At 39.4% G+C, this 11501-nt stretch overlaps 1 long non-coding RNA gene across 1 annotated transcript; it reads right to left on the reverse strand.

Annotated features, from left to right (window-relative positions):
• Positions 1–9090: 9090 nt before the first annotated feature.
• Positions 9091–11261, reverse strand: LOC143118512 (uncharacterized). Its single transcript, XR_012986164.1, has 3 exons — positions 10867–11261; positions 10423–10520; positions 9091–9678 (listed from the first exon to the last, which is right to left on the reverse strand). It is a non-coding gene; the product is annotated as an uncharacterized LOC143118512 (long non-coding RNA).
• Positions 11262–11501: the final 240 nt, after the last annotated feature.

Here is an 11501-nt window from a genome sequence, read left to right on the forward strand (position 1 = left end):
TTCCCATCACCTACTTCATATATAAAACTTCATATATATATATCTGTAACTAAACAGAAAAGCATTAATTACAACTAGACTGCATTTCCGGCGGGAACTGCAAAAGTGTGCTTGCCCTGGTCCGGTCACCAACATGAGCAGACAGTGGCATACGCTATGCTGAACCTGGCTTGATCCAAGCATTCTAACAGTGCCTTTCAGTGTTGGAGCAGTGGCAATACCGCAAAAGCTCTAGGAGAAGGCTATTCAACTATTGACTTGCGGGGTGAATGCGGCTCGTTGGATTTTACCTGTGGCCTGCCTTTGAATTTAGCTTCTATGACTAAGATCAAATCAATAAAATAAAACAACAGCAGTGATTGGCTGCAAAAATAAATAATGTCACGTGTCTTGCACCTCTCAAACTGGGCTATCAGGTAACCTAGAAGAATTGAAATTATGAAATATGACTAAGGAATTCAAATGCTGCTTGTTTGTCAGGATACTTTTTCACTGATTTATTTTAAAAATATGAGCTATGAGTGTGAATGTTATATATTCCATCCCCTAATTCTGTTTTACTGGTTTATTTGACAAATAATCTATATGGATTTGCTCTATAAAGACCTTATGTCTGTTTAGGATTGTTTTTCTGAGCCTATTGATGTATCTCAGAATAAAGTAATGTCCACAACATTAGTGATGTTTTTTTTTTTGTGTGTGAATGTATTTTACTTAACTCATTAAATGTAGCTGAATACTCATGAACGCATGTCTCTAATAGCCACAATAGGAGTAATTTTAGCAACACCGTATTTTGTGTGGCCCATAACGACCCAGTGGATCATGAAAACGTGCCAAAATTCCCATTCCTTGCTTGATGTTGGTACATTAATCCCATTCAGATTGCCACTTATCTGTGATGTAAGAGTTCAGTATAGGTTTAAGGTCTGGGGCACGGATTTGACATCTGTGACTTCTTCATTGAGGACTTGCTTAGCAGCACTGTCCGCTTTCTCATTTCCCCTCAGACCAACATGGCCTGGGACCCAGCAAAAAAACTACACTGAAGTTCTGGTTCTTTAGACGTTGTAGTTGATCAAGCTCAGCTTTGGTTGTACTTTTTGCGTGACATTAAAGCCTACTGGAAAGATTTTTAATTGCAATTTAATTGAATGCAATTTACTTTTACGATTAAATAAAATTAATTTATCCCTCTCACCCATAGTTTTCTATTTATTTACAAATGTACATAGGCCTACTGTAATTACATTTCTACATAGTTATTCTACTGATCTTCATACTATTCATCCTGCACAGACTTATTCTTACTACTCTTAAGTTGTTGTTTCTGCACTACAATGACACTGTTTCCACACTGCACATAGCTGTATGTTATGTACATTTCTGTTATATATTTGTCAAATTGAATATCCATAATTATTCTGTTTTATTATATTCTGTTAATACACTGCCTATATCTATATTATTATTTCTACTATTATACTGTTACTGCTACATCTACATGCATTATTCTACTTATTGTATGAGATAACTGCTAATACACTGCACATATTTATATTTAATTCATATTACTCTAAACCACCTTCTGTAAATCAACTGTATACTACTGTCTACATTGCACTATATTTCTTGACCTGTCTCTGTATATTTCATCACCTTTCTATACTTTGCATCACATTGCATGCACACTGAAAAAAATGGAAATAGGGGGTCTTTGATTTGACACAAATTAATTTGATATATGCAACATGATTGTTTTATATTCCGCTTGCAAACGTGTTTTAATTAAGTAGATTTCAAGAGATAATTTTGAATGCTGGATGTAGACATTTTTCTTGTGTTGATCGAAAGTGAAAATTTCAAGTTCAGACATACTCCAGAGCAGCAGGTGGCTGTAATGTGTCATTCAAACAATACGTAGTAGTAGAAGAAGAAGTGTTTGAAGCATGGTTTGACCGTTAAAGTTTGGATAACTATCATCAGTGACTGAAGTGGAAGAGAGAATGGCAGATCGAATTAGCCTACTGAAGGGTAAGTTTATCAACCTTATGATCATGTTATATTAGACAATAAATCTCCTAGCTGTTTTCTTACAGTATTACAGCGTTGCAAAGTTGACCCTTGATGTCTTATGTATTATTTTTTGGTCCGTTTCTTTTTACCAAGTTAACGTTAGCCTAACCAACCAGTTAGCTGCATCTGTTGGGCAGTTGGAAAAATACATAAATCATAGTAAAGCCAGAGCCCCTCTACGGAGAGCCTGGCCACTCCGTATTAAAGGAATTATCCGGAGTAAAATGCACTTTAGATCGATTTCCGGATGATTGGGGGTACATACGTTGAGTTGACATCAAAATTATGTCATTCGGATGTGTTTTGAGAAAGTTCGATTGTACCGTTTTCAGTCACAACTCGTAGCCTGGAAGTGAGCGGGGCATTTCAATTGCGCCGCTACAAAACGCTATTTTTGTACCTCTTCTACAGTTCCAAACAACATAACACTTACGTGGTAGTGAGTAGAGGGTCCCTAAAGCCAAACTGAAGTATCCCGAGGTCTTTATGTGGTCAAATAGAGAGTCCAGAATGAATTTCAAGCTGGGCCGGGTCGGGCCGATTTTTCCAGCCACTATCCTCGGGCCGGGCCGGGCCGGGTCCTTGATCAAGCATTTTTTTTTTTAAATCATTAGCCTACTTGGGTAGGGAGCTAAAGCTATGCCATAGTCAGACTCAGAAATATTATATATTTAACAAAGTAGGCCTAAGTAACAAGTGTATACAAAGTTATACAAGTTAGGCTCAGAGTTACAAAATGTCATTTGTAATGTCATCTGCGCAACACGTATCATGCGCAGCTTCTCCACTCGCACGCATCACACCGGGCCTGCTGTTCTGTAGCCTATTGTGTAGTTTAAGTGCAACGTGAAGCTTGAAGATGTAAAGAAAAAAATGAAAACAGGAGAAATAACTTCGAGCAAGTTTGGAGAAAAGTCGGAGGTAGGCTGTGCATTTGTCAGGTATGCTTTGTTGCGTGCATTAAGTGCGCACGATGTTCACCTATGACAGCAAAAATACTTTGATGAACATGAAGCAGGCTTGCCATGGCAGAAATAATGATAGCCAGCCTTCAATGTCCTCTTTTGTCACTTCTCCAAGCATACACCTGAGAGCGAGGCAAGCCCTCACAGAGAAATGCCTTGAGTTTTGCTGCAGGGACATTTTACGTTGTAAGTGGCTTACGTTTCTTCATTCGGATTCAGTGTTCGAATTACGTGGGAGCCAGAGGGAGCCGAGCTCCCATAGAGTGAGGACTGGCTCCCATGAAAGCAACAAAGTCAAAAATCTGAGGGGGTCTCTCATATCTGAAGGTGTCTGGCATTGTAATTTAATCTTAAACAACCGCTCATTATCTATCCCTGTGCGATCTCTTACCATTACAGACGTGAAATTAAAATATAGGCTACTACGGGACGTAGACCTACCCTACACTCTTAAACGCAGTATGATCACACTTCACCACCACACCACTAGACTATATGAGCAAACCGCATACGATCGATTTGACAGCACTCGCAAGTCTGAAGAAGTTACCCTGCTTTGATGAGAATGTTTTGTGTATTTACATAGGTGTTCATTGGGCTAGCCTACATGGATTGATACGTGCGGAAAAGTCCTGTTTGCTGTTGAACTTGCGCCCATCTTCTATGTTGATTAACAAAGCCATAAATTATGGCCCATAATGCAGCTTACTTCAATGATTCTGTGAACTGATCTGTAGCTATCCTCTGTCATTCAGAGCTCCGGAAAGTTCCCAGATATTTTGAAACACCTGTTAGCAATCTCTGATGGCAGAATAGCCTATTCAATGGCTACCCGACAACATCTCAGTGCAAATTCCAAAATTGTTCGTCTATTTATTCCCACGGTTCAACACACGAGACGACTGAACGCCCAGGTGTTGTTACTATGTGCACATTAGCCTATAATACTAGAACATAGTTTGGCTGCAATGGCTTTATTATTTTCTGCCAGTTAGTGCATTTTCCCTGTGTATAAGTTATACTACATGCATTATTGTGTTTGACACTGAGGATAGCCTATCTGAGACGGTGGTATGAGTTAGCCTACGTTGTGAAATTGAGAATGGCACTCAGAGTAAATCCTTTAGTCTATCTTTGTATTGTGAAATTAAAATTAAATATGGAATATTACAATCAATAATATGTTGAAATGAATAAAAAGGAATCAATTTCTATGAAAAATCTCTGTCTATTGTGTGCGTGTGTATAGGCCTATCGTGCGCATATAGGCTGCTATATACTGCGCAAAAGCGCCACTCGCGCCTAGGCTATTTAATTGTATCGCCTTGTGCTATGCGCGGGGTGTGCCAACTTTTTATGAGATAGAGAGACCCCCTTAAAGACAAAAAGATAATTCGGGCCCTGTTCGGATTCATTTGCAATCCATTCCATTCTGAATAAACAAACATAGGCCTAGTTTAGCCTACATTCTTCATTATTGCATTATTCATTAATATAATTCTAAACGGATTTCTGTAGCTCAAACAGCTCGGAATTGTAGTTGAGAACGTCAGTTATAATGGCCCACGTATTTAAAAAATGTCGGGTTTAAATCGGGCTCGGGCTCATAATTACAGTTAATGTGTCGGGCCGGGTCGGGCTCGGGTAGGGTCGGGCTTGATTTTTTGGGCCCGATCTAAGCTCTAGTTGGAATTACGATCTTTCACAATGTTGTAATTCAATAGTTACGAAACAAACTGCAAATGTATTTACATGAAAAGTTGTCTTTAAAATTGACAAACATCATATGGGTAATTCAAGGCACAAGTCAACCGGGACCAGAAAATCATTTCTTTTTCGCCATAGACTGCCGTTCAAATTTTTTTGAAAGATAGGTCCCATGGAGGCAAACGGAAGGGGCGGGACTTTACCACTCTATTGATATTGCAGCCTTGGTATTCATTTTCTAAAACCACTTTAACCCTCTAACCGCCCATGTCGCAATATTGCGACAAGCGTCATTACTGAATAAAACAGACGATAGACGCGAGTACAGTGTAAAATCTCATTTGTACTCTTGACCACTAGTTGGCAGACACCCAGAGCTTCGATTCAAGCTCAACCTTTTTTTTCAAAGTTTTCAGGAAGCTCGCGAAAACACGCGAGAAACACACGAAGAAGACGTGCATTTCCTCCATAACGCGGAAGCAATGCGGGCCTTAGTTTTGCACAAATTGAAGCAGAAATACACCAAATGTTGAAAAAAAAATTCACGTGTGATGAAGTCTTGGATCTGTTATTCACCTATTCTGATTCTGAAGGAGAAAATCTGCCTTTTGGAGAATATGATCGATCGTCTATTGACTGATAGTCACGGTGCGTCTGTGAATGGAGGTACGTCTTTGCGACAGTGTCCACTAAGCATACCATGCTTATTTCGACCCTTTGCCCAACATAGCTGGAGGTGCCAGTGGCAATAGTGATGATGGTGTCCGTAATGGACGTGGTATAGACAGCAGGGGTTGTAAAAATAGGGCTCTGAAGAACTACAAAGTCACCCGCGATATGGAACTGATTTGACCAGGCTACTTTATTGTATAGTAGCATAGGGTTTGTGATTATAGTAATAGTTTACTATTGTTGGTTTACATGTGACTGTATTCCTGTTCATTTGTTATATGTCGGTGAAATTACAAAAAAAGAAAAGTAGAACTGCTCAAATATGTTCAACATCTAGTATTTACTGAAATGTACATAATTCACGGTGGTTACCATCCAGTGACGTCATAATATGCAAATTAGATGAGTAAATGTACCCCCTTCATAAACTTCTGTTTATACTAAATGATTTTCACATTTACAGTAGGACTTTATCTCTGACCACTTGCAAGCCATGGCCTTTTGAAATTTTGATGTACAAATCCAATTTATTCTTTTTAAACCCTGGCGGCTAAAGGGTTAAATTAGACATTCAAAGCCAACAACTCTCAAAGCCATCCTATAAATGTTCAGCAAATGGTACAGGAATCGATATGGGAATCGATAAGGAATCGCATCGATAAGCAGGTTCGACAATGGCATCGATATCGATAATTTCTTAACGATGCCCATCCCTAGTTGCACATAATGTATAAGGATATGTGGATGCAATTCATTGTTGTCTATCATTAGATAAAATAAATGTAAATAAAAAACTATCAAGTTTATAGAAGGGATCATGTTCAATAATGATTTTAGCACTAATGACGAATGACATACATGACCTGAGCTAGCAGAATTAGTTAGCAAGGAGCTCTTTCCAGATGTAAAAGTTTGCGCTGCCTATTTCTAAATGACATTAAACCCAATAGTAGACCTACGTACATCTCATAGCCTAGGTAGGTTAGCAACACAAAGTTGAGAGGTGCAAGTGAGCAAATCAACTTGATATTAGCCTATTATTATGTGTTACCACAGAATCACTTAAGCTAAACTAGCAGCCATGTCTCGCTGTTTATGGCACGACAGCTGCGCATATGTGTGAGGAGAAAAGACGCACAGCCACAGGCTTGGGGAGGAGGCACTAAAAGCATGCCTTGTGCACACGAACAAGAACACGGTCATTATTAAAAGTATTGATACTAATAAAATTAGGTATTGTGACAACTGCTAATAGCTATTGCGACACTTTTGTAGTATCGGTGCACCGTGCAACACTAAATTAGACAATCTCTGATGTTACGCAACCCCCTGTTGAATTTTCACATTGTTGTTGTTTTTCCCCCCATTTCACCTTGCTTGCAGGCTAGTATAATTAAAATGTAAGACCTTCGTTTAAAAAATTAAGACTTCGGCAACAGAATTTAAGACTTTGTCAGACCTTAATTAAGGAACATGACACTTAAGACCGTTTAAAGACTTTTAAGACCCCGCGGCTACCCTGCATTAGGTCAGGAATACCAAAAGTACTTCTATACGGCTCTGGGCTATACTTCCCTGTCCATAACTCAGAATTGGCTGTGCCACATTTTCTTTTTCCTATGAACAGCACACAGTGATTTCCAACAAGAGCTATGGATCAATTCATACCGGATTTGTCCTTTAAGTGATTTGTAAACAAGTAGGAGTGCTTTAGGGTCAATCCGGTAAATCAAAGACAATGACTCAATATTACATCTAAATTAGCCCAAAACATTTAGCTCTGATCACTCAAGAGACACTGACAATTGTCAAGAACAAAAACAAAATACACAAAATACAGTATTAGTCCGTGAGCCAGAGGGGTTGGTCGTTACCGAAAAAGTGGCAAAGGCTACCATACCTTTTCTGAAAGCCTGGAATCTCAGCTTTTCAATGATGTATGATGGCCATCTGACAAGAGTAGCTGTTTTGAGTTATCACACATAATGTAAACTAAGGTTGAGAAAATAATGTGTATAAATCAAGCAGTACGCTGACATAGCTGAACATCTATATTGGACATATTGGAATATTTTATTTTGTTATGTTTGGTATCATTTTAAAGGGGAGACTCTGAGCATTTAAATCCTTTTGTGAACATTTTGGATAAGTACAGCCAACCCTGGAGATCTTCAAACTTTTAATCACACACATTTTCCTGCCATTTCCGCCTAAGTCATCTTTTGTCTTTACATCCTGTGGCACCAGGGAGCATCAGAGAAACAAAATCCAAACACTGAAATACTGGCATGACCCTAAGGATTCAGAAAATGTATCATTTACCCATATTATCTGATTTGGAGGGGGTGATTTTCAGTCTTATATCAGACATGGCGTTTGAGAAAATAATGCATATAAATTAAGCAGAACACTGACATAGCTGAAAATCCAAAAACTGTATAACAAATAACAATTGAGACATTAATTCCTATGTTTTAAGGTGTGGTAAACCCAATTATGACATTGCCATTACTCTAAAAGGTCAAGGTCATGACCTTTAGGCATGGTCAATGACATTTTATGACATTTTCGCACAGATTACATTATTCAAGGCTAGGGACAATATTGACAGGCTGGAAGAGAAACTGACAGGGTGTGGAACATCCCATAGGGTCAAGGGTATAGCAGTGCAGCCTCAGATGTTCGGTCCTGAACTGCCTAGACCAGCTTGTGATGTGCCCAAGAGCAAACAAAGAACTGTCTCTGTATCTTTGCCAGCCTTGCCAGTGTATGCTGTGGGAACTAGGTGTGGTCCTCCAACTAGATCCTATGTTGAGGTCAAGACAGATATCTGTGCTGATGCTTTGAAGAAGAACTTCTTATGGTTGCTATGTAGACTGCACTCTGCCACAAATCAAAGTGTCCCTAGCTGGACAGGTTTACATCTTAGCATCAAACTCTGTGGATGTTATTCCCAGTGTTGTCAGCTATCTGCCAAACATCAATGCCCCTGCCACCCAGATGGCAACTGTTCATGAGATTCTCCTTCAAATTAAAAAAAAATCATGACTTCCTTACACATCGGCAACATGTCAGTTGCCTTTGATCAGGCTCGCTATTGTAAAGTTACAGAAATTCTGTGGGCACATAGAGACTTTTTCCCAACATTGTGCCAAGACTTGGAGTCTTTCACACCATCTGTATGTTCTTGGGTGTGATTGGGAAGCACTTCCAGGCTGCAGGCCTAAGGGCCATATGCATTGAATGTGGAGCTGTGGCTGAGGGATCTGTCAGTGGTGTTTTGGATGGCCATAAGTACAAAATCATGTATGAAGCCCTCCTGAGGCTAGTCTGGAATTAGTTTCCCCAGTGGCTCACAGAGGTGGCCATCATACATCATTGAAAAGCTGAGATTCCAGGCTTTCAGAAAAAGTATGGTAGCCTTTGCCACTTTTTCGGTAACGGTTTCCATATTTTGAGGCCCTGGCTCACGGACTATATACACCATACAACAAATATTGTTGGTGAGTTAATCATTTTGGCCATGTCATTTTTTTTTACTTTTGATGTATGTTCAACCCATCTGTAAAAAATCTTCATAAAACCTAGTGGAAATTTCGCCTCTATCATTTCTATGACAATGTGATTTTGTAGCTTTCGTAGCTACACAGTTTGACGTTAAAGGAACCATATGTAAGATTGTGGCCAAAACTGGTACTGCAATCACTTTCAAAATACTGAAGAGCGGTGTATCCCCTCCCCCTCCCCCCTGACTCGAGGTTGCCAACCCTGATGGCGAAACACTACTGACTTCGTGATTAGTAGATAGGTGGAGGGTGGCGCATCAGGCCAAAACACAACATGACATGACAAAACACAACATCAACATCAGTTGAGGGCTGCAACTTCACTTTTTAAATGACAATATCCTGGCCGGACTACTGTTGTCAGTGATATAAGTATTTGAAATGAACATGATTTCTTAATGTCTAGTGACATATCAGGGCCATTTTATGATTAATTGAAATATTTTTCTTACATACGGTTCCTTTAACTGTATAAAGGTTGAATAATTTTAGTGCAATAGAGGCCTACCCTTTATAAAAAGCCCACCAATAATGCTCACCACAATTGGAAATAATTTAAAATAAGAGAAAATTACCCCAGCTTCATGGATGTTTTGGAACCTCCAGCCCTCGTAACAAAAGCCTTCTTGACCTTTGCAGATTCCACAGCTGTCCATCCGCAGAGCGTTCCACAGTGCATAACGTACAGTAGGCTGCAAATAAGAAGAATGGTAATAAATGAAGTTGTTACAAGCTGTGGCCACACTTACCATTGTGTGACAGTCTACATTAACTTTTTATTGGTGTAGGGGTGTCTTTATAAAACCATCAACTGTGCATAAGGTAAGACAACCAGGCTGAAATGACTAAAAGAGGAATACAATAAATCATCTGTTGGAAATTGATCTTAATGCCTCAATTAAAAAAATGAGGAAAAAATCCAACCTTTAAACACACCAATATTCTTTGTGAATGAACCAGGTATCGTAAATTAATAAATGTTATTCCTTAAAATACAGGAGGCATAAGTAAGGAACCCCCTATGTTAAAATCCCATAGAGGCAGGCAGATTTTTATTTTTTAAGGCCAGTTATTGAATGGACTCTATGCATCCTGATAAAGTTCCCTTGGCCTTTGTAATTAAAAGATAGATAGATAGCCCCACATCACATACAATTCACCATACCTAGATATATCATGGTTTTATTTCAGTTAGGCTAATAGCTGATTTGATTTGCATGCTACAGATTCTATTAATTGCAAAATAAATGTTGACTGGTAAGTTATTCATGACTGCAGATGCTGACTTGCCTATTTCTCGATCCCTCGACCGCAGCAACACTACTTCCTAGTTTACCTGGGTTACAAGAATGCCCTTTCACTCCTGTTACAATATGCTGTAATTTATAGCAGGTTAAACAAAAGTGAGAACATATTGTGGGGAAAAATATACTTACCATTTTGGCACGCTGTTTGTTCAGCAATTTGATCTGATGGTCTAGCGTAGTCTTCCAAGTTTTTAAGAAGCTGCCGGCCTCTTTTCAGTGGCATTGAGCTGGAACCAGTTTAAACCAGTGGCAATAACGTTAGCTTCGTCATCTTGACTGACATCCCAAAGACATTTTAAAATTCCGTGCATTTTGGCTACAGCATGGCTTACAGCATGGCTTAACACCATTCAAAACATACAGACTAAAGCTGTATAAGGCAAAGTAAGCTAGCAACGTTAAATTGTCTAACGTTAGCTTTATATACAAGCGGCACAGCCAGTGATGTAACTTACAAGTAGCTAACATTAACTAGCTAGCTAACTTTATGTGCTGCTTCGTCAGGTTGTTCAATGATATATTGAGTCTAAAAATATGCAAGAACGTTAGCAAATTACCAAAATGTTAATGTACCTTCTCTGAGTTTTCGTGGTGGCACAATCCTTCATACCCACACACCGTTTCACTTGGTTTCACTGGGCGCCAAATCTAGACAGTCTTCTGCACGCGAGTTTGTCACGTCCGACCATCATAGACCTCTGGAGTCTAACTTGATTTCTCCAACTTGCTAACAAGTCGCATGTTAGCTCTGGGGTAGCAAAAATCAAATTGTGCCGCCTTCACGTACCATTGATTATAATATCTACTCGAAGGTTGAAGACAAAAGTGCGTTCAGGAAAACGTCTGCATCGGTGCATCTCCGATTTCGTCGTCTCCCTGGCCTGCGCGAGAATTTAACAGGTGATCTCCTTATATGGGCATAGATGGTAGCTTTTTTGTAGGCGAACTTCAGAGCATAGCTGTCAACATTGAGCTTTGAAAATATGGGAGATTTCCCGGGTTTCTCACGCAGAATATGGGAAAATGTCAACATTCGTCCCCCAACGTTGGAAGGGTTACAGTATTAGTCCGTTTCATAATTGCAAGCTCGTGCATTGGTCAGCTAAACAATACAACAAAGTAGCCTACTTTATTTACGCCTAACAACAGCCTTTAATAATTTGTTCAACTTTATAGGCCTACAGCCCTATAGCAAGGCTAAAGTTCTG

Source organism: Alosa pseudoharengus, unplaced genomic scaffold (genome assembly GCF_046254945.1).
Source record: "Alosa pseudoharengus isolate Yale_2024_CS ecotype anadromous, Long Island Sound unplaced genomic scaffold, YU_APseudo_1.1 YU_APseudo_1.1_scf_12, whole genome shotgun sequence".
In the NCBI taxonomy this organism is placed as follows: Eukaryota; Metazoa; Chordata; class Actinopteri; order Clupeiformes; family Clupeidae; genus Alosa; species Alosa pseudoharengus.